Raw genomic sequence first — 21,439 nt, 5'->3', positions numbered from 1 at the left:
ACTGGAGAGATGGCTAAGCAGTTAAGAGTATGTCTACTCTTCGAGAAGACTCAGGTTCAATTCCCAGGATCCATATGGCAGCTCACAGTCTTCTGTAATTCCAGTTCCAAGGAATCTGATGCTTTCCTCTGGTCCCTGCAAGCATTCTAGTGTCAGCATAGTCATGTTTGTCCTACTCCCTGTTGTTTATCAAAGCACAAACATGACTATGCCGACACAGGAATGGGGACTTGTTTTAGCTTGTACTTACTGAGACAGGGCAAATACTGCCATCATGCTTGAGCTCCTCCCTTAGCCTCCCCAATGGATCCACCCCACCTTGCCTAGCATGCAAAAGGGATTTTATTGCAGCTTGATTCCAAGCTGCTAAAATTTCATGCAGCCAAGATGGTGTTTTTACACTAGAAAAACAGATAAAGTGGTACATGTGGTGAAGAATTATTCAGGGCTTAAAAAGAACTTAACTGGGGCTGGTGAGATGGTTCAGTGGGTAAGAGCACTGACTGCTCTTCCAAAGGTACTGAGTTCAAATCCCAGCAACCACATGGTGGCTCACAACCACCCATAACGAGATCTGATGCCCTCTTCTGGTGTGTCTGAAGACAGCTACAGTGAACTTATAATAATAAATCAATCTTTGGCCGGCGCAAGTGGGGTTGGCCAGAGCAAGCAGAGGTCCTATGTTCAATTCCCAACAATCATATGAAGGCTCACAACCACCTGTACAACTAAAGTGTGCACTCATATACATAAAATAAATAAATCTAAGAAAAAAAAAGAGAACTTAACTTTAAACGATAATCAAGGGGCACAGGATATAGCTCAGGTGGTAAACTGTTACCTTACAACACATAAAGTACTGGATTTGGCCCCCAACCCCACATATCCAAATGTAGCGGCACATGTATACAATCCCATCACTGGAAGGAGGGGCTAGAGGTTCAGGGGGTCAAGAGCATCTTCACCTACACAGCAAGTCCAGACTAAACTGGGATACATGAAACATGTCTGAAAACACAACAACTGTAACTTGATACAGAGAAATAAAGAAATTATGTCATGAAAGAATCAACAGAAAGATTCACAAGCACTAATTCAAACTGTATTTCTATACCAGTAAGCAGCAGTTTGAAAACAAAACCAAAAATAACTCAAGTAAAAATAAATTGTTTTAATCTAGAGAAAGAAACCTAACAAAGTAAAAGAAGCTTCAATTTACAAAGTTGTCAATCATTCATGAAGGAAACAAGTTTAAAAGTGAAAGAATATTTTATGTTTGTGAACAGGAAATCTCAAAAGTTACTATTATATAAACAACCAGAATTTAATCTATATGTTCACTTAATCCTTCAAATTATATCATTCAAATAGGTATCTAATAAATCCATATCATGTTCCAACAGTGAAGCTAATATGATGTCTGATATTCAGAGTTAAGAGCATTGGAATCTAGTACAAAATCCCACACAGAGCAATATAAAAACACTGCTGTTATCTATCTATCTATCTATCTATCTATCTATCTATCTATCTATCTATCTATCTATTTTAAACTCCAGATTTTATCCCCCTCCCAGTCCACCCTCCTACTGTTCCACACCCAATACCTCCTCCCCGCACCCCTGTCTCCATGAGGATGTCCCCACCTCCCCACCCCACCATTCCTCTAAACTCCCTGGGGCCTCCAGTCTCTTGAGGGTTAGGTACATCTTCTCTGACTAAACCCAGACCCCACAGTCCTCTGCTGTAAATGTGTTGGGGACCTCCTATCAGCTGGTGTATGCTGCCTGTTTGGTGGTCCAGTGTTTGAGAGATCTTGGGGATCCAGGTTAATTGAGACTGCTGGTCCTCCTACAGGGTCGCCATCCTCCTCAGCTTCTTCCAGCTTTTCCCTAATTCAACCTCAGAGGTCAGCAGCTTCTGTCCACTGATTAGGTGCAAATATCTGCATCAGATTCTTTCAGCTGCTTGTTGGGTCTTCCAGAGTGCTAGGTCCCTTTTTGTGAGCACTCCATACCCTCAGTAATATTGTCAGGCCTTGGGGCCTCCCCTTGAGCTGGATCCCACTTTGGGTCTGTCACTGGACCTTCTTTTCCTCGGGTTTCTCTTCATTTCCATCCCTGAAGTTCTTTCAGACAGGAACAATTGTAGGTCAGAGTTATCCCTCACTTGATACCCTGTCTTTCTGCTGGGGGTGAGTTCTACAAGTTCCCTCTCCCCAAGGTAGGGCATCTCATCTAAGGTCCCTCCTTTTGATTCCTGAAAGTCTCTCACCTCCTAGGTCTCCAATACTCTCTGGAGGGTCCTCCCCAACCTCCTACCTTCTGAGGTTGCCTGTTTCCATTCTTTCTGCTGGCCCTCAGGGTTTCAGTCCTTCCCATGCCTCACAATACCATATTATGTTCCCCTCTCCCCGTCCACTTTCCCTCTCAGGTCCCTCCCAACCTACTTGTAGTTGCTTTCTTCTCCCACCCAAGAGGGACTGAGGCGTCCTCACTTGGGCCCTTCAGCTTCTTGACCTTTTTGAGTTCTGTGGACTGTATCTTGGGTATTCTGTACTTTGGGGGGGGGGGGGTAGGGCCTCATATCCACTTATTAGTGAGTACATCTCATGCATGTCCTTTTGGGTCTGAGTTACCTCACTCAGTATGATATTTTCTAGTTCCATCAATTTGCTTGCAAAACTCAGGATGTCCTCATTCCATTCTTCTGTCAGGGGACATCTTGGTTGTTTCCAGCTTCTGGGTATTATAAACAAGACCACTATGAACATAATGGAAAACATGCCCCTGTGGCATGGTGGGCCATCTTTTGGGTATATACACAAGAATGGTATAGCTGGGTCTTCAAGAAGATCTATTTCCAATTTTCTGAGGAACCTCCAGATTGACTTCCTGAGTGGTTGTACCAGTTTGCAATCCCATCAGCAATGAAGGAGTGTTCATCTTTCTCTACATCCTCGCCAACATGCTGTTGACTGAGGTTTTGATCTTATCCATTCTAACTGGTATTAAGGTGGAATCTCAGGGTCTTTTTGATTTGCATTTCTGTGATCACTAAGGACTCTGAACATTTCTTTAGGTGCTTCTCAGCCATTTGTGACTCCTCAGTTGTGAATTCTCGGTTTAGTTCTATACCCCATTTTTTGATTGGATTGTTTGGGGTTTTTTTGGTGGTTACCTTCTTGAGTTCTTTATATAGTTTGGATATTAGCCCTGTATTAGATGCGGGGTTAGTAAAGATTTTCTCCCAATCTGTAGGTTGCCGATTTGTCCTATTGGCTATGTTCTTTGCCTTACAGAAGCTTTTCAGTTTCATGATCAATTCTTGATCTTAGAACATGACCTATTGAAGTTCTATTTAGGGAATTTCCCCTATACCATTAAGTTCAATGCTCTTTCCCAGTTTCTCTTCTATTAGATTCAATGTATCTGGTGTGTCTGTACCAATACCATGCAGTTCTTATCACTATTGCTCTGTAGTAAAGCTTGAGGTCAGGGATGGTGATTCCCCCAGCCTTTCTTTTACTATTAAGAATTGTTTTCACTATTCTGGGTTTTTTGCCTTTCCAGATGAATTTGAGAATTGTGCTTTCCATGACTTTGAAGAATTGTGTTCGGATTTTGATGGGGATTACATTGAATCTGTAGACTGCCTTTGGTAGGATGCCCATTTTTACTATGTTAATTCTGCCAATCCATGAGCATGGAAGATCTCTCTCTCCATTTCCTGAGATATTCGATTTCTTTCTTAAGAGACTTGAAGTTATTATCGTACAGATCTTTCACTTGTTTGGTTAGAGTTACCCCAAGATATTTTATATTATTTGTGGTTATTGTAAAGGGAATTGTTTCCCTAATTTCTTTCTCAGACTGTTTATCATTTGTATAAGGGCAGGCTACTGATTTATTTAATTTTATATCCACCCACTTTGCTGAAGTAGTGACAGTGCAGAGCCGTGAGAAAGGGTTAATTCCTATAATTAAACAGTACGGAATATGAAGGCTCAATAGATGCCCCAGTGTAGGGGAATCAAGGACAGGGAGGTGGGAGTGGGGAGGTGGGTGGAGGAACACCCTCATAGAAGCAGGGGGAGGGAGGATGGGATAGGGGGCTTCTGGGAGGGCGAAAACCAGGAAATTGAAATATAAATAAAGAAAATATCCAATAAACAGTACTGAAAAAATTGGCTACCTACACAGATAATAATCATAACATAAGGAAAAGTATTCAGGAATCTAACTACAGTAAAATTAATAATCTGGGGCTGTGCATATGACTTAGTTGGTGCTTGCCTAGCCTGTACAAAGTCCTGGGTTTGAATCCAGCACTTGTATACTACAGGCAGGTAGAGCATAAGTTCAAAGTCATCCTCAGCTGCATAGCAAGTCTAAGGCAAGGCTGGCATAAGTGAGATTTAGTCCCTTCGTCTATCAGTGAAGTAATAACACAAATGTGAAATGGAATGAAGAAAATGTTAAAAGGATAAAATACAAAAGGGGTAGTATGCTATCTTTAGTACCCTCGGTAAAGATGTTCATTTATCAATTCATTCGTACAAAACAAATACAAGAACACTAATACAGAAATTAAAGAAGCTAGTTTCCCAGGGACAGGCAGAGCAAACAGGAGAAATAACAGAACAGAGGATGTGGTGGTTTGAATAGGTATGGCCTCCACAGACTCACGTATTGGAATGCTTGGACCATAAGGAGTGGCACTATTAGGAGGAGTGGCACTATTAGGAGGTGTGGCTTTGTTGGATGAAGTGTGTCACTGTAGGGTTGGGCTCTGAGGTCTACTATGCCCAGTATGGCACATAGTCTCCTTCTCCTGCCTGTGGATCAAGAAGTACAACTCTCAGCTCCTTCTCCAGCACCACTCTGCCATGTTTCCCACCGTGATGACAATGGACTAAACCTCTGAAACTGTAAGCTAGCCCCAATTAAATGTTGTTTTTATAAGAGCTGCATGGCCATGGTTTCCCTTTACAGCAACAAAACCCTACCTAAGACACTAGGAGAGTGAAAAGATACTTCTGTGAAGCTCAGAATACAATTTAAGTCCTATTCCAAAAAACAACCACAACTGCCCAAAATAGAAATAACAGAAGTACAAATATTACAATATCCCATGTTGATGGCAATAGATATCCGAAGAGCTCAACTTAACTAGAAACTAGTATTTCAACTGCATCCTATATGAGAAAACTGCAATAAATGGTTTTGTTTGTATGTTTGTTTAAGACAGGATTTTACACAGTCTAACCTAGAACTCACAGCAATCCCCAGTCTCCTGAGTCCTAGGACCACATACATAAGCCGCCATACTCAGCTCCCACCTTGTTCTTTTCTAAGTTACAGTTGTTCATTTGTGTGTGTCTATGTATGTATTTGCACTACACGTGACTACACAAATGTGGAGATCAGAACAACCATTCTTTACAACATAGGCCCCAGGAACTGAATAAGAGTATCAAGATTAGCAGTTATGTATCCTTACCTCCTGAGCTGTCAGCCCCATATGCTGTTCTTTAAAAGTTCTTTAAAGTTAGTACATTACAATGGATTCTATATTATAAAGGTTGAGTTTAAAAGCTAAGTCATTAAAATCATAGCTCCCTACATAACTGGCTATCCAATAACACTAAGAATTAGTTTATGCCTTACCTTACCTACAGATAAAGAGAATGATAGTTTATTAGGAAATTACATTCCAATCTGAAATCTCAACCATCATCATATTCACACATTCTCCTTTCCTCAACACTATAATCCCAATAGAATGAAGACAAACACATAATTTTACTGCTGTGGAAAGGAAATGCATTATAGTTTTACTTTAACTGCCTCACTTTGTATACTGTTGTTATTTGACTGAAGAAGAGTATCCGATATAAATACAGTTGCTCATGAATAAGCCCCTTAAGGAAACAATTCTAGAAGAATAGTTAAGCACATACCACAAAAAAACACGTGTCAAAAGGTTAGATGAAGTTCACTTCCTAGACTGTGAAAGGCTGAAGCTGGATAGCAGTTTCCCTCCTCCATGTATGTACAATACAGACAAAGAGGGTTGACTGCATGCCCCCCACTCTTCATCTAGAAAAAAAACATGGTGGAAATCCATTCATGCAAGGGGGAGCACTAAAGATGTTCTAGAAAACAGATACAGTGAAATTCAAAAGAAATGTATATAACTCACGAATCAATTGTTAGTCTAAGTTATAGACTATGTCACATGCTACAACTTGTTTTAATAATGGCTATGATCAGTTAAAGAGAAAAAAGTTTTAAATTCCCATGACTAAGACTTATAATGCATTCTGTATCTTAAAAGGTTGCAGCAATTCTGAAGATCAGATGGGCAGTGTGTTGCATGCCTTTAATCCCAACAATTCTGACTTTCAAGGATAATTTCAACTTTGAAGAAATCTCCACAAAGTGCTGGCTGTCACATGAACAACACAAATCTAAAGAAATGTTCCAATGTCTTTTGGATAGAATATACACGACACTTATCTCCATTCTAGTGATAATTTTAGTTTGAATTATAGAAATATTGAGTTGTTTTTCATTAGAAAACACTAACCCTCATTCTTAAAGTAATTATTATTTCATGACCCCTAAGTATGAAAGCGTCCACTGAGTTCAGTCAGGCTGCTTTAACTGAACCCATGTTGTTGTTGTTGTTGTTGTTGTTGTTGTTGTTGTTAAAATAAAGTAACTACTACCTGGCTAGAGTTTGTAAAGACCGTGAAGAAACTTTGTGCTGAGCTAAAAAGCTCTTAGAAAAGAATCTGAGCTGTTTATTTATTTATCTTTCCTTTGCAGATCACATTTACAAGTAATAATATTAGATGAGAACTATCTTAATTACTAGAGATTTAGAAGTAACTGAGTAGAAACAGAGATAATTTTAAGGAATTTGCTTATAAGGCAGATAGATATCTTTGAGTTCAAGGCTGGCCTGATCTATACAGTAAGAACCTGTCTAAAATAAGCAAACATACAGACACACACAGACAGACAGACAGACAGACAGACAGACACACACACACACACACACACACACACACACACACACACACTTCGGTAGACTCACAAAGTATGAGATAGTTCCACATCGATACTATGAAAAGTATAATGTATTCTTTTTTTTAGAAAATAAAATGTGTGTTTTTATACACACTGAAAACGTTAACAGCCCATCAGAAATAGTGTAGTGGTTCACACCTTCAATTCCAACACTCAAGAGGTGGAAACAGGTCATCTCTGTGAGTTGAGGCCATCCTGGTCTACACAGGCTCCCAGCCAGCCAGACTTATAAGTGAAACCCTGCTAGAAAACACAGAAAGGAACAAAAGCACGAAGGAAAGCATAATAGACCTTCAGCTGTCCTGCCTGCCCACAGTGCTAATCTTCAAAGCATAAAGATCACAACAACATTAGACCAGTTCAAAACCATCAGTCCAAACCCACCTTAAAAATGGGTGGGTCTTCCACTTCAATTACCCTTACCTCTCTAACAGGCTCCTAGAGGATCATTTCCTGCATGGTCCTAGATGTCAACTTGACAATAAAATCATAACAATTGCAAATCCATTTTATACATATTTTAACCTCTCTATACCTACCTTTCTAGATTCAAACTTTTCTTTTATCAAGGGTTTTCTAATCTCTAATTTTCTTTCCTTTCCTCAGTTATGGACCTTTACAAGATCAGCAAAGGATATTCTGGAGTTGAGTCCACTAAAAACCACTGCTGAACAGACAGCATTTGCAGGACTAGTCTACTCTGAGAGAAGTGGCTGACTGTCGGGTTTGTAAATGCTCTCTCATCAGGCTGTTCTGATGCTGTGCAAAGGTGATCATGCAGTGAGCCAGCTTCTAACTGCTGTGTTCATTAACCACACAACAAAGGCAACTCATTTAACTCCTCTTTAGCCTCAGTATTTTATTAAATTATACTGGTGAAACTTACTTCACAAAGATGCTTTGAGAGTTAAGTAAAATAAATATACATGGTTAATTTATGTTTAAATTAGTTGAATTACATTAAAACAACAACATATACTCTAGGAATATGCATTCAATAGGAAGAAAAATTAGTTGCTTCATATGAAATATTGGAGCTTATGGCCAATGACAACATTGTTTAAAATTAATTTTAGGCAGGCTCTCATACACTGAACTTAAACACAGAAATTCTTATGTTTCAGCCCCACCCCCACACCACAACCACATCTCAATGTGTTGTTAGTATAGTCATGAGTCAGCTACCATGCCCATCTTCAGAGCTTAAAAGTATACTCTTATCAGAATCTATATGGTACATGTAAATTTTATATATGAAGAACAAAAAATAGAGAGGCAAGTGGTCAAGGGAAAACCAGAAACTCACTGATATAATTAGAAGAGAGGAATAATCTGAATTCTAGACAAGTGGATTTTCCAAGTTTTACAACCCCAATATTTTTAAATTATCCTTCTTCGTTATTTTTCATTCTTTCTTTCCTTCTTTCTGTTCACACATTCACAAAGAGGCCTTCTGATGATTGATCAAGTTTCAAGATTTCTCAGATTAAAATGGGATGCTATAACAGCCTTAATATTTACACATATATGAATATTAGTAAAGGTGCTATAAAGTAGCCCTAATAAAAACAAAAGTAAAAATAAAAAAGACTATAGTGATTTAACTAGAATTTCAATGTACAAGGTCCTACGCTAGATTTAATTTTATTTTCTATTACTCTTTCCCTATGCTATTCATTTGAAAATTACTTTAGTATAAGATTTTAAAAGTATCAGTTAATCTCTTCAAAGAATCCTGAGTTAGGTATTATCATTAACCTCATTTAATTAGAAAGAAAGCTAATAAAAATGACCAATTTGCCTTGGGTCACATAGCCTGTGGCTCTTTGTTCTCAAGTCTCCAGTCTGATTAAGGATAATTAATCCTCCAGAATACAATCAACTCTAAATGATAAAATGACAGGGTTTGCAAAGTTCCACCCAATATCTTCAGAAAATCTCTTGGATAAACGAGATCTGCTACTTGTGCTTCTTCCTTTTTGGAGTTAAGTATCGCTATAGGCCAGCCTTAAACGTCTCTGTAGCTGAGGGCCTTTAGCTTCTGATCCCTTGTCTCTACCTCTCAGGACTACACCACTACACTCAGCTGCTGCTGCACTGGGGAATCCATGCACGCTACTCGAGATTTCACCAATCATGTGACCTCTCTGCATTGTGCTTGGCTGTTTAAAAAAAAAAGTACTCATAGTGGAGAAAAACTGGGTCAAACTTCTACTCACCTTGGCTCTTATCAGTCCTGCCCTACTTCATGGAAAGTCAATCACTCAATCAACCATTTATGTCACTTAGTTTGTATTTGACTGTAGACCAGGTATCAGAGACATAAAGTAACCACATGTTTAGCCACTTATAGTTTAAAAAAATTTTGCATGTCTCAAGAAGTTAGTCTAGCAAACACACACAAAGAAAAATTGACATGCTCAATTATGGGCTTGTACAAATCTTGTAGTGACTATCAAACTACTAAACAATTTTAAATGATGTGAGCGAAAGCCTGCAACTTCTTTTGTTTGTTTGTTTGTTTGTTTGTTTGTTTTTCAAGGCAGGTTTCTCTGTGTAACCCTAGCTGTCCTGGAACTCACTTTGTAGACTAAGCTGTCCTCCAACTCAGAAATCCACCTGCCTTTGCCTCGCAAGTGCTGAGATTGAAGGCCTGCACCACCATGGCCTGGCAAAGCCTGCACATTCTTTTAGAAATAAGTTATGTAATGATTTCATACTTTAAGGTTCTTTTACCATCTGCTGAAAATATCACTTTCTGAAGAATTTATCTTAGATTAATATGGTGATGTATGCCTGTGAAGCGTTTCAGAGGCCAAGGCAGGAAGACTACCATGAGTTTATGGCCATTTGGGGCTACAGGTAAGATGCTATCCAAAAGAAAAGAGAGTGGGGGGCGGGGGGAGAAAGAGAAGGGAGTGATGGGGCACCCCTGCAATCCCAATACAGTAAGTTGGGGAGCAGGAGGCTGGGAGCTCAAGGTTATTCTCACCTAAACAGGAAATCTGAGGCCAGCCTGGGCTACTACATGAGACTTTGTTTTTTTAATTAGGTAGCTCACTTAATTAATTAACTAAATAAACTAAAGGCACAGGCTAGCATCTGAGTGGTAGGCAGAAGGACCACTATATATGAGTTTGAGACTAGCCTAGTCTATGCAGTAAGTTCAAGACCAGGCAGTACGAACCTGATATATGACCTAAAGGGAAAAAGAGCTAGTATATTCTTTTCAGTGAACAGATAGAAAAAAAGTTTATAGGTAGATTACTATATATAAATATTAATATTTTGCCATAATATATTTTGATGCATAAGCAGGGTGGGGCGAGGCACACCTTGAATCCCACTGTTCAAAAGGAAGAGGCAAGAGAGTACCTGTGACTCCTCCCGAGCTTAGTCTACATAACAACTGCCAGGCCAGGACAGAACTACACAGAGAAACCCTCTCAAACACTATCAATCAATCAATACGTAAAAGCAAAGAAAGCTAAAGTTCCAAATGCAAGCTAAACAAGATAAAGGCAATCTGAGTCTTGGGAAACCTAACCAATTTGTATAGAAAGAAAGCAGACTAACTTATAGGAACAAATACAAAGATCAACAATATCCCAAAATTCTCACTTGATGTAGTTTTTGAAAAACAAAGCGGGTATTCATGAAAAATTCAAAACCACTGCTACATGACATGCTTCGCTGGCAGTAAACCATCTAAACCATCTTGGCGCTCTGACCAACAGACATTTTGCAGATGCTCTGATTATTGTGAGAGTAGCCAGGGTTAATTACCTCTAGGATGAAACTTGAATATTCCACTTCATTTCCTCGTGTTTGATTATGCATACAGCGGTAACAAGCTCTCTTTTACTTTCTAGCAGGTAATATTTAAAATAGGTTGATAAGTCTGAGGCTCTCTCTGAGACAAGAATTTGTTTACAGAATCTGACGTAAATTATAAGGACAGGAGACAGGTTTGCTACAGACATGAAGACATACGTCAGGGCTTCGATTAATTAGCCAAGTGCCAGATTCCCTTGATGCCATTTCTAACACACACACACACACACACACACACACACACTAACCCTACAAGCAAGCATCATTAAACAAGTTTTAAGATGACTACACTTTTCATGTCACCACAGACCTGACACCATCACTAAGCCATTCATCAATACACCAAACGTCTGTATTGGGTGGTACCTGAGGTAAAACAGCTTGCTGTTTCTAAGATCAGATTAATTTTACAAAAGCTAAGATATCTTTATATTTTGTTGTATAAAGTATAACCTTTACCACAGCTATGAAGAGTGGCTAATAAATAAAAAGACACTAATACATTTATCTATTACATATAATTTAGAGATGGATATAAGTAACTGTCACTCCGATTAAGACCCTGGAGGGCATCATCCTGAGTGAGGTAACACATTCACAAAGAAACTCACACAATATGTATTCACTGATTAAGTGGATATTAGCCCCAAACCTAGGATACCCAAGATATAAGATATAATTTGTTAAACACATGAAACTCAAGAAGAATGAAGACTGAAGTGTGGACACTATGCCCCTCCTTAGATTTGGGAACAAAACACCCATGGAAGGAGTTACAGAGCCAAAGTTTGGAGCTGAGATGAAAGGATGGACCATGTAGAGACTGCCATATCCAGGGATCCACCCCATAATCAGCATCCAAACGCTGACACCATTGCATACACTAGCAAGATTTTATTGAAAGGACCCAGATGTAGCTGTTTCTTGTGAGACTATGCCGGGGCCTAGCAAACACAGAAGTGGATGCTCACAGTCAGCTAATGGATGGATCATAGGGCTCCCAATGGAGGAGCTAGAGAAAGTAGCCAAGGAGCTAAAGGGATCTGCAACCCTATAGGTGGAACAACATTATGAACTAACCAGTACCCCGGAGCTCTTGACTCTAGCTGCATATATATCAAAAGATGGCCTAGTCGGCCATCACTGGAAAGAGAGGCCCATTGGACTTGCAAACTTTATATGCCCCAGTACAGGGGAACACCAGGGCCAAAAAGGGGGAGTGGGTGGGCAGGGGAGTGGGGGTGGGTGGATATGGGGGACGTTTGGTATAGCATTGGAAATGTAAATGAGTTAAATACCTAATAAAAAATGGAAAAAAAAATTTTACAAAAGCTAAGATATCTTTATATTTTGTTGTATAAAGTATAACCTTTACCACAGCTATGAAGAGTGGCTAATAAATAAAAAGACACTAATACATTTATCTATTACATATAATTAGAGATGGATATAAGTAACTGTCACTCCGATTAAGACCAGCATTAGTGGATTTATCAGGTACACATTATTGTGATTATGATTACATTAACAGTTCCAAGGAGCAATGTGAAATCTAAAACCACATTAAACATTTTTTTAATTATAATTTTATCACAATACCTGGAAATAGCAAGCACAATGTTTTCAATTACTGTCCTGGGCAAAAATATGAGCTAGAAAAGCAAACAGCAAGTAGCGTAAAATAAAATTAAACAGGTACTTAGCTCGAAACCCAAGGACTTGGGTTTCACTTCTGGAACCCACTGTGGGAGGAAAAGAAACTGATTCTGGAAAGTGGTCCTCTGACCTCCACCCACGTCCATACTCACACATATCCTTTCCCCAAACAATAGTAAATAAAATAATAAAGCGTGTAAACCTATGGTAAAGCATCTGCTACTCAGCCGCTCTAAGCTCTGGGATTCCACAGAGACAAACCTCTTTTCTTCTCAAACTACTAGTTGCATTCATTTTTCCAGTTATAATTGCATTTGAGGAATAAGGATAAGATTCTAGTTCTTGAGTAGCTATTACTCCATAAAAATAAACTCGTCAGTCTAAATGTCTCAAAGCAACAATGATACTATGATCATAAAAACTGAAATGGAAAAGGTCTTAGTAGCATGCTAGACTCTACCAAGATGCCAGGACAAGATTAAATCTATAAAGGTTTCTTTACTCCTAACATTAAAAAAAGGGACCATAGCTGGGTATGATGGTGCACGCCTTTAATCTCAACACCTGGGAGACAGAAGCACAATGATCGCTATGAGTTTGAAACCATTCTGGTCTACAGAGCAAGTTCCAGGACCACTGGGGCTACACAGAGAGACCCTGTCTCATAAATAACACAACCTTCCCACCCTTATTCGGAATCTAGTGAAAAGTCCTTCCAAACAATCTTCTCACGCTCCAGGCAAGACAGACAACATTAAGCATCGGCATCACCTATGCTGACCTCACACTAATACGATCATAATCAACACAGAAAGAGATGCTCTTAACAAATAGTACAGATAATATCTATCATTCTGCCAAAAGTTTACCGGGTGGAAATCCATGTAAGGTAAGGAGAAGCCCTAACTTGATTCTTCTACCTCAAAAGTCTGAATTGTATTTTTTAAAAAACTCTGTCAATCACTATATATATATATATATATATCCAAAGATACCATTAAAGTATCAAGTAATCCTAGTGTGGAGAACCTCAGACATTCTATTTCGCATATGCCAGACAGTTATGACCAACCCATCTAAAGCCATGCTTGTACTTCACTGAGGTGCTGCTGGCACTGCAAAAAGAAAGAAATCACTTACAAAAAACCTACATATTTGGTTTGTTATGTGTTTTTCTTATGACTTGACAGAGACATGGTAAAAGTAGGAGGTCTTCATTTTTGGTGTTTGTTTCTTAGAAACTACTTTTTTGTTAAAAACTGTTTCTTAGAAAATACTTAAGAGTTCTCTGAAGTATAGTGCTCCAGCTAGCTCAGATGGCAGCTGATAGCACTTTTCCTAATCCAGAGAGTATTGGAAGTCCTTTTCCAGTAATGATAATGTAATCACCATCTCCAAAGGGGCCCTGTAAACGGAAGCTTGGGGGTTTTTGCAATACTTTGCTCTTACTAAAAGACATCAGAAAATCAAGACACACGATTCAATGTGGAGGTCCTTGTGCACTGTGGTGCAACTACCCAGTATGGCTCCTTATGGTTTGATTTTATTGTTGTGCTAAAGAGCAAACCCAGGGCTGTGCACAGGCTAGACAGATGATCTATCATTTGTCCACACTAAACCTTGCCTCTTGTTTCAAAAGTACACTAATAAATTAACACTATATCATTACTTTCTACAGAGATTAGAGAAGGCAGGAAGCTTGAACTTTCCAAAGTACCCTCTCACATTGTGTAATCCAAGCCTCAAGTGTCCTTGTCATAGTAATTCCTTCTCTTGGGACACTGGGTCCAGGAGGGTTTCTGGAGACAGCTTAGCTGGCCATAGTTGCTCATTGACCACCATCCCAAGAGAAATAGTCAGCTTTCTTGAAGTGACCCATAAATTGCAGAAAATGTCTTCTTTATGTGCTAAAGTCTGCCCTCGAGCTACTTTTTCAGCCCGTTCATCTCTCTGGCTCCATTCCATGCCCCAGGAATTACTGCTTAGTGTCCTATGTCAGTGGTGACCATGGTTTCACACAAATTCGGCTCTTTTGGATGTCTGGGTGTGCTGCCCTTTCTATGACCCACCAATGCTGCTACTCTCTGAGATATGTTACCACTCTGGGCCCTTTGGCTGCTGCCAGGCAGTTCCTGCATGCATAGTGCTATGAGGCAGATTTCAGCCTTTGAGACAGTACTTCAGAGTTTCAAGACTGCTTTCTAAAGACAGAATTTTCCTTACTATATATGCTTTCTAGGAATAAATGGTGGTTTTTTTCCTATTGTGAACTTAGACTTTAGCAAATGTATGCTCATCTTTGTTGTCAACCTGACACACACAGAAATAAGGAGCCACTATGGAAAAACTGCGTCCATCAGATGATGTGTGAGTATTGTCTCTGCGGTTTCTTCTTGACTTCTAGTTGATGTGAGAGGGGGCAGCCTGGTGTGGGTGGTATTATCCCAAAGAGATGTTGGCCCTAGGATACATAAGAAAAGTAGTTGAAGGAGAGCCTGGGACCAAGCCAGCAAGTCACTGCTTCAGTTCCTGCCTCAAGCTTCCTTTAGTCATGGACTCTACACAGTTAAGATGAAATAAATTCATTCCTTTACAGATCATTTTGGTAATAAATATATTATCACAGCAACAGGGCAACATACTAAAACAGCTATAATATGAAGCAGGAACATGACTGCCTCTAAAGAGAGACTAATGTGAAAGGTGGCTGGACCACAAATTTCACTTATTTAAAACATACAGGACTACATGATTCTTATTTAGTAAATGCCTTGCCAATTTCTGTACCTTCTAGAGAAAGAAAGATGAGGCTGGCTTATCTCATGGGTGGGTGCTTCCCCAGCATACACAAAGCCTTGTGTTTGAGCCTCTACACCACAAAAACAGAGAAAAACAAAGGAAAGAAAAAAGATGAAATCTTAGTTTGTAAGTATTTATCTGAAAGATTAAACATACTTACCCTATTTAAAACCAAATGCATGCCTTTTGTCCTGTTGAATTAACTTTTTCTTATACTGTGTATTATTTCTTTATTGGTAATCTCTGCCTCTACAAGGAAACTAACTGGAGTTACCCCAAACTTTCTCATACTCAAGACCAAACATTAACCTACCTACCTACCTTCCTTCCTTCCTTCCTTCCTTCCTTCCTTCCTTCCTTCCTTCCTTTCTTTCTTTCTCTCTCTCTCTCTCTCTCTCTTTCTTTCCTCCTCTCCTCTCCTCTCCTCTCTCTCTCTCTCTCTCTCTCTCTCTCTCTGTCAAGCCTTCCATCCTTTCTTGCTTCCTTTTTAAAAAGTACGCTTTAAATTATTTACATGTGCCAGGCAGTGGCAGCGCACGCCTTTGATCCCAGCACTTGAGAGGCAGAGGCAGGCGGATTCCTGAGTTCAAGGCCAGCCTGGTCTACAGAGTGAGTTCCAGGGCTATACAGAGAAACCCTGTCTCAAAAGAACAAAACAAAATATTATTTACATGTATTAAAAATATAAAGTTCTTCAGAGAGAAAAGTGATACAGGTCAGAAACTGAATGTTAAGAAAACGTAAGCCGTTGTGGGATGGCTCAGTGGTTAACAGCACGGACTACCCTTTAAAGAAAACATAAGCAAGGATACAAAGGAGTATAGCACAAAATCATCTTATTCTGAACCTAATGGCTAAGTGTTCACCAGAGCAACACTGGCAACATACAGCATATGGATAAGTGATGTGAATGAAAACACTGCAAAGGGACTGAGAGGAACTGACAATTCTGTCAGAAAGCTTCTGTAATGCCCATGAAACACTGTAGTGTTATTTGAACATAGATTAAGGACAAATGTCTCACAAATGCTAGTATAATCACTTAAGAACTTGTCTTAGTCAGGGTTTCTATTCCTGCACAAACATCATGACCAAGAAGCAAGTCGGGGAGGAAAGGGTTTATTCAGCTTACATCATCACTGAAAGAAGTCAGGACTGGAACTCAAGCAGGTCAGGTCAGGGAGCAGGAGCTGATGCAGAAGCCATGGAGGGATGTTCTTTACTGGCTTGCTTCCCCTGGCTTGCTCAGCCTGCTCTCTTATAGAACCCAAGACTACCAGCCCAGAGATGGTCCCACCCACAAGGGGCCTTTCCCCCTTGATCACTAATTGAGAAAATGCCTTACAGTTGGATCTCATGGAAACATTTCCTCAACTGAAGCTCCTTTCTCTGTGATAACTCCAGCAAAACTAGCCAGTATATAACTGTAAAGGGTATTATCAATATGCTGACATTAAAGAAAAGATGGAATAATATAAAATACTGGATTTCAAGTTCAGATATTAGAAAAAGAAAGATTTGTTTTAATTATAAAAAAGGTATTAAACTGCCAAGATGGCTCATGGGTAAGAACACTAACAACCTAAGTTTGATCCTATACAGTAGAAAGTGCTTACTCCTGCATGCAGGTGGTCCTCTTACCTGTACCATATATGCATGAAGCATTTGCACACACATACAAAAATCTAAAATTTTTTGAATGTTACAAACATGGTAGATAGTCATCCAAAAAAATACCAAAAAAATATGTTCAATGTCAATGGTCTAAATACATCAATAAAAGAAAGACTGAATTAGAAAAAAAAAAAAATCAAGACTTATAACACTGTCTTTAAAAGAAATCACTTTAGCCAGGCAGTGTAGTGAATGCCTTTAAACCCAGCACACAGGAGGCAGAGACAGGAGGATCTCTGAGCTTAATGCCAACTTGTTCTTCTTAATAAGTTTTAAAACAGCCACCGTTACAGAGAAACTCTGTCTCAAAAAAAATCAAAAACCAAACCCCACCAAACCAAGACAGGGAGAAGATGAAAGCATTTTAAATATAAGATGCAAATAAATTAAAAATAAAAGGATAGGGCCACAAAATGGCATAGGGTGAAAGATTGTAAGGGCAGGCTTAATGATCCTCGCCTTTAGCTCGGCACCCATGAGCAGAGGCAAGTGGATCTCTGTGAGTCTATCTATCCTAATCCACATTGAGTTCCAGTACTGCCAGGGTTACAGAGAGAAAACCTGTCTCAAACAAACAAACAAACAAACATGTGTTGTACACGTTTGGCAAATTATGGTCAATCCCCAGAACTGGAGAAAACACACTCCATAAAAATTGTCCTCTGACCTGCATATGGTACATACATGTGCTCACGCACAGACAGACAGACAGACAGAAAGACTGTAGCTCTTGATGGGTCAACATAAAAACTAGCCAGTATACAGTGAGTAGAGGAAAATTTATAGCATTGAAATAATTTTTTGAAAATAACTAAAATTATTAAGTTTCCATCTTAGAACATTCTGGAGGTTAAATATGTCTTTAACCAATCAGAAGAAATAACAATTTCAACAGAAATTATAATGAAAGTATTAAGAGAAACAAGTCTACCATAATAAATGAAAGAAAAGTCATCACTACTGATCCCAAGGACAAAGAGATAATAAATGAATGTTGCTGGGCCCAAAACACGGCTAGGTCAATAAAGGTGCTTGCTGTACAAGCCAGGCTACCTTAGCTTGACCCCCAGAAACCATATAGAGATGGAAGGAGAAAATTATTTCCACAAAGTTGGCCCCTGATCTTAGACAAGACAGACAGACAGACACTAATTTTTAAAAGTTAATTAAGAATACTATAAAGGAAATGCAACTCAAACCCACAATTAGGAATTATTTCACCCACAAAGAATGGTTATCATCAACAACCCTAAAATTGATGAGGATATGGAAAAGGGGGAAACTCCTGTACATTGTTGGTAGAAATTTAGTTAGTAATATAGCCATAAAGGAAAACAGCATCAAGGCTGCTCTACAAAGTAAAAAGCAGAAGTAATACATGATGCAGCAATCCCATAAGTAAGTATATAATCAAAGGAAATGAATCATAGTATGTTGAACAGAGATCTGTCATTACATGCTCCCAGTGCAGCTCTGTTAATAACAGCTAAGAAATGGAGACAACCTAAACCTACATCAGCTGATGCATAAAGAAAGCGTGGTACATATGCAAATGAGATGCCATCCTGCCACTAATAAAAATGAAATCCCAGAGCTTCTCTCAACACTAATAGAAACAAAAATCACTATGCTAAGTAAAATAAACTAAGGACAAAAAGATAATATCACAAGATCTTACTCACAAATGCAATCTTAAAAAGTTGATCTTCTAGAAGTTGAGCTGGGCATGACCGTGCATGCCTAAAATCCCGGTACTTGGGACGCAGAGGCAGGAGAATTACTGTGAGTCTAAGGCCATGCTGGATTATATAGCTCAGGCCAGCTTGGGCTAAAGAGTAAAATCCTATGTCATAAGATTAAGAAATTGAGGGCTTAAGCAATGGCACCTGAAGATGTACGGCTGCCCATCAGATTCTGTTCCCAGGACACATGTAAACAGAGGAGGAGAGAACCTACTCCACAAAGTTGTCAACTGACTCCCAGACATGCGGCAAGACACATGCATGCACATGTCATCTGCATATTTATCCACTAATAATAAATAAAAAAAAATTTTTACAAAGATGTCATGCATAAGACACCTATTCTTTTTTTTTTTTTCTGTTTTTTTTTTTTCCCCCCCGAGACAGGGTTTCTCTGTATAGCCCTGGCTGTCCTGGAACTCACTTTGTAGACCAGGCTGGCCTCGAACTCAGAAATCCGCCTGCCTCTGCCTCCCAAGTGCTGGGATTAAAGGCGTGAGCCACCACGCCCAGCAATAAAAATTTTAAAGTAAAAAAAAAAGTTGAGAATAGAATCATGGTTAATAGAAGCTGAAGAAGGCTAGAAGGAGGGAGATATTAGGGAAAGCTGGCACGGGGTACTAAGTAATACAGTACTAAAAATACATCCTAGTGTTTTATTGCACAGTGAGGTATTACAGACAATAGTAATATATTACAGGTTTAAAAAAGCTAGGTAGGACAAAGGATTCTGAATGCTTTGATCATAAAATTAATGTCTGATGAAGCAGATAAGCTTACTCAGATTTGAACACATGAATCTATACATGGTCTGAAGTATCACATAATACCCCTAAATTATGAAAAACTTTATCAACTGAAAAACAGGTAGCATGTAAGTTTCCTTCTCTCCTTACATTCAAACAGCAGGGTGAGAAGAGAAACTATGAACTCCTGACTCCAAGTGAAATGGAGAAGTCTTTTAAAAAATTCAAGGATGTGGACAGAAAGGAACCCTTAGAGGAGCATGTGTGTGTGTGTGTGTGTGTGTGTGTGTGTGTGTGTGTGTACACATACACATACACACACACACATATATGTATACACATATAAATGTAATATACATGTATAATACATATATTACATTTGTTCTCTTGACTCCCAGATATCCATGCACATACCACTGCATATATATCCACTAATAATAAACAGAAATTTTTAAAGTAAAAAAACTACATATAATTTTATATAAATATATAAAAGTTTCATTATCCATATATAATACTAGAATATATAAATACATAAAGAAACATGGAACACAAAATTTGTGGAATATGAATGAACTCAATGCATTTTAGAATGTATATTAAGTGAGATCTTATATTCAGAAAAAAAAAATCACATGTTCTCCCTCATATGCTGGTCCTATCCTAATATAAATAAATATATACATATATATAGTTATATACATAATATACATATACATACATATACATATACATATATATAATAGGATACTCCTGGCTACAAATGACTATTTTAACACTGCAATGTACAGGCTTTGGGTTTGGTCAATTTCATTGCATTATGATATTTGCAAGTTCTTTTTAAAAAACAAAATTTAATATACTAAAAAGTATACAAGCTGGGCGTGGTGGCGCTCGCCTTTAATCCCAGCACTTGGGAGGCAGAGGTAGGCGGATTTCTGAGTTCAAGGCCGGCCTGGTCTACAGAGTGAGTTCCAGGACAGCCAAGGCTACACAGAGAAACCCTGTTTCGAAAAAAAAGAAAAAGAAAAAAAGAAAAAAAAAGTATACAAATAAATGAACAGGCTAATGCAAGTCACAGGAGGAAAAAATGAATAATCTAACAAGATATACTGTGGTTGAAGGCTGAACGTGCAACTGATCCTAAGCAGCTCAAGGATACCTTACTACCTAAAACAAAAAACCCACACAATGAGTGAGTCAGCAAGAGACACGGACAGAGAAAGGAACTGTTAAGCAGATGGCATCAAAACTCACAGATTTGGAAATTGTTCCATCTCTACAAAGGTAAAGTCTAGAAGTGTTAACAGAACACTAACTATCTGGCGTGGACATTTGCTTGTTAAGAGGGATTACAGAATCACAGCATGAACCATGAGCAGGGTCGAAGGAGAGCAGAGTGAAAATCACAGGATGCATTCTGCAGGGTGGTCCCATAGCACAATCAAGTGAAGAGAACGTATTAGCTTCCACCTCAGCCTCATGGGCTTGGGCTGGTCTGCCCACCTCTGTAGTTTCAACGAGCTCTGTTGCTGCCCCTGGCTGGCTAGTAAACTGCGTGGACCTGCTGGTCTCAGCCTCCCCAATACTAGAGTTACAAGCCCACAGCATTATACTGGTTTCCTACGTTCCAGAGATGGAACTCCAATCCTCATGCTTACATGTTAAACAGCTTACAAAATGAGGTAACTCCTCTGCACAAGAAAACAATTCTACCTCCCTAATAAGTCTAATTTTAATAAGTAGTAATTTTAGTTGGCTCCTTTCCCACACCAGCCAGGCTCTTTTCTCTAACACTACCAACCAAAATTTGCTGAAGCCAGCATTAGATTTTTTTAAATCTGGCATTATAAAGACAACCTATGTGTTCAAGAAATGAGAAAGGCATAGA

At 39.0% G+C, this 21,439-nt stretch overlaps 1 protein-coding gene and 1 non-coding gene across 4 annotated transcripts in view; both read right to left on the bottom strand.

The window, feature by feature from the left end:
- The window catches only part of Rngtt (RNA guanylyltransferase and 5'-phosphatase), a 192,315-nt gene that overhangs the window by 64,290 nt on the left and 106,586 nt on the right, over nucleotides 1–21,439 (bottom strand). The window lies entirely within an intron of this gene.
- Mir8118 (microRNA 8118) lies at nucleotides 116–244 on the bottom strand. Its single transcript, NR_106198.1, has one exon. It is a non-coding gene; the product is annotated as a microRNA 8118 (primary transcript).

Source organism: Mus musculus, chromosome 4 (assembly GCF_000001635.26).
Source record: "Mus musculus strain C57BL/6J chromosome 4, GRCm38.p6 C57BL/6J".
NCBI classification, from domain to species: Eukaryota; Metazoa; Chordata; class Mammalia; order Rodentia; family Muridae; genus Mus; species Mus musculus.
Note: the sequence above shows the minus strand (reverse complement) of the source record. Positions and strands in the feature narration are given on the sequence as shown.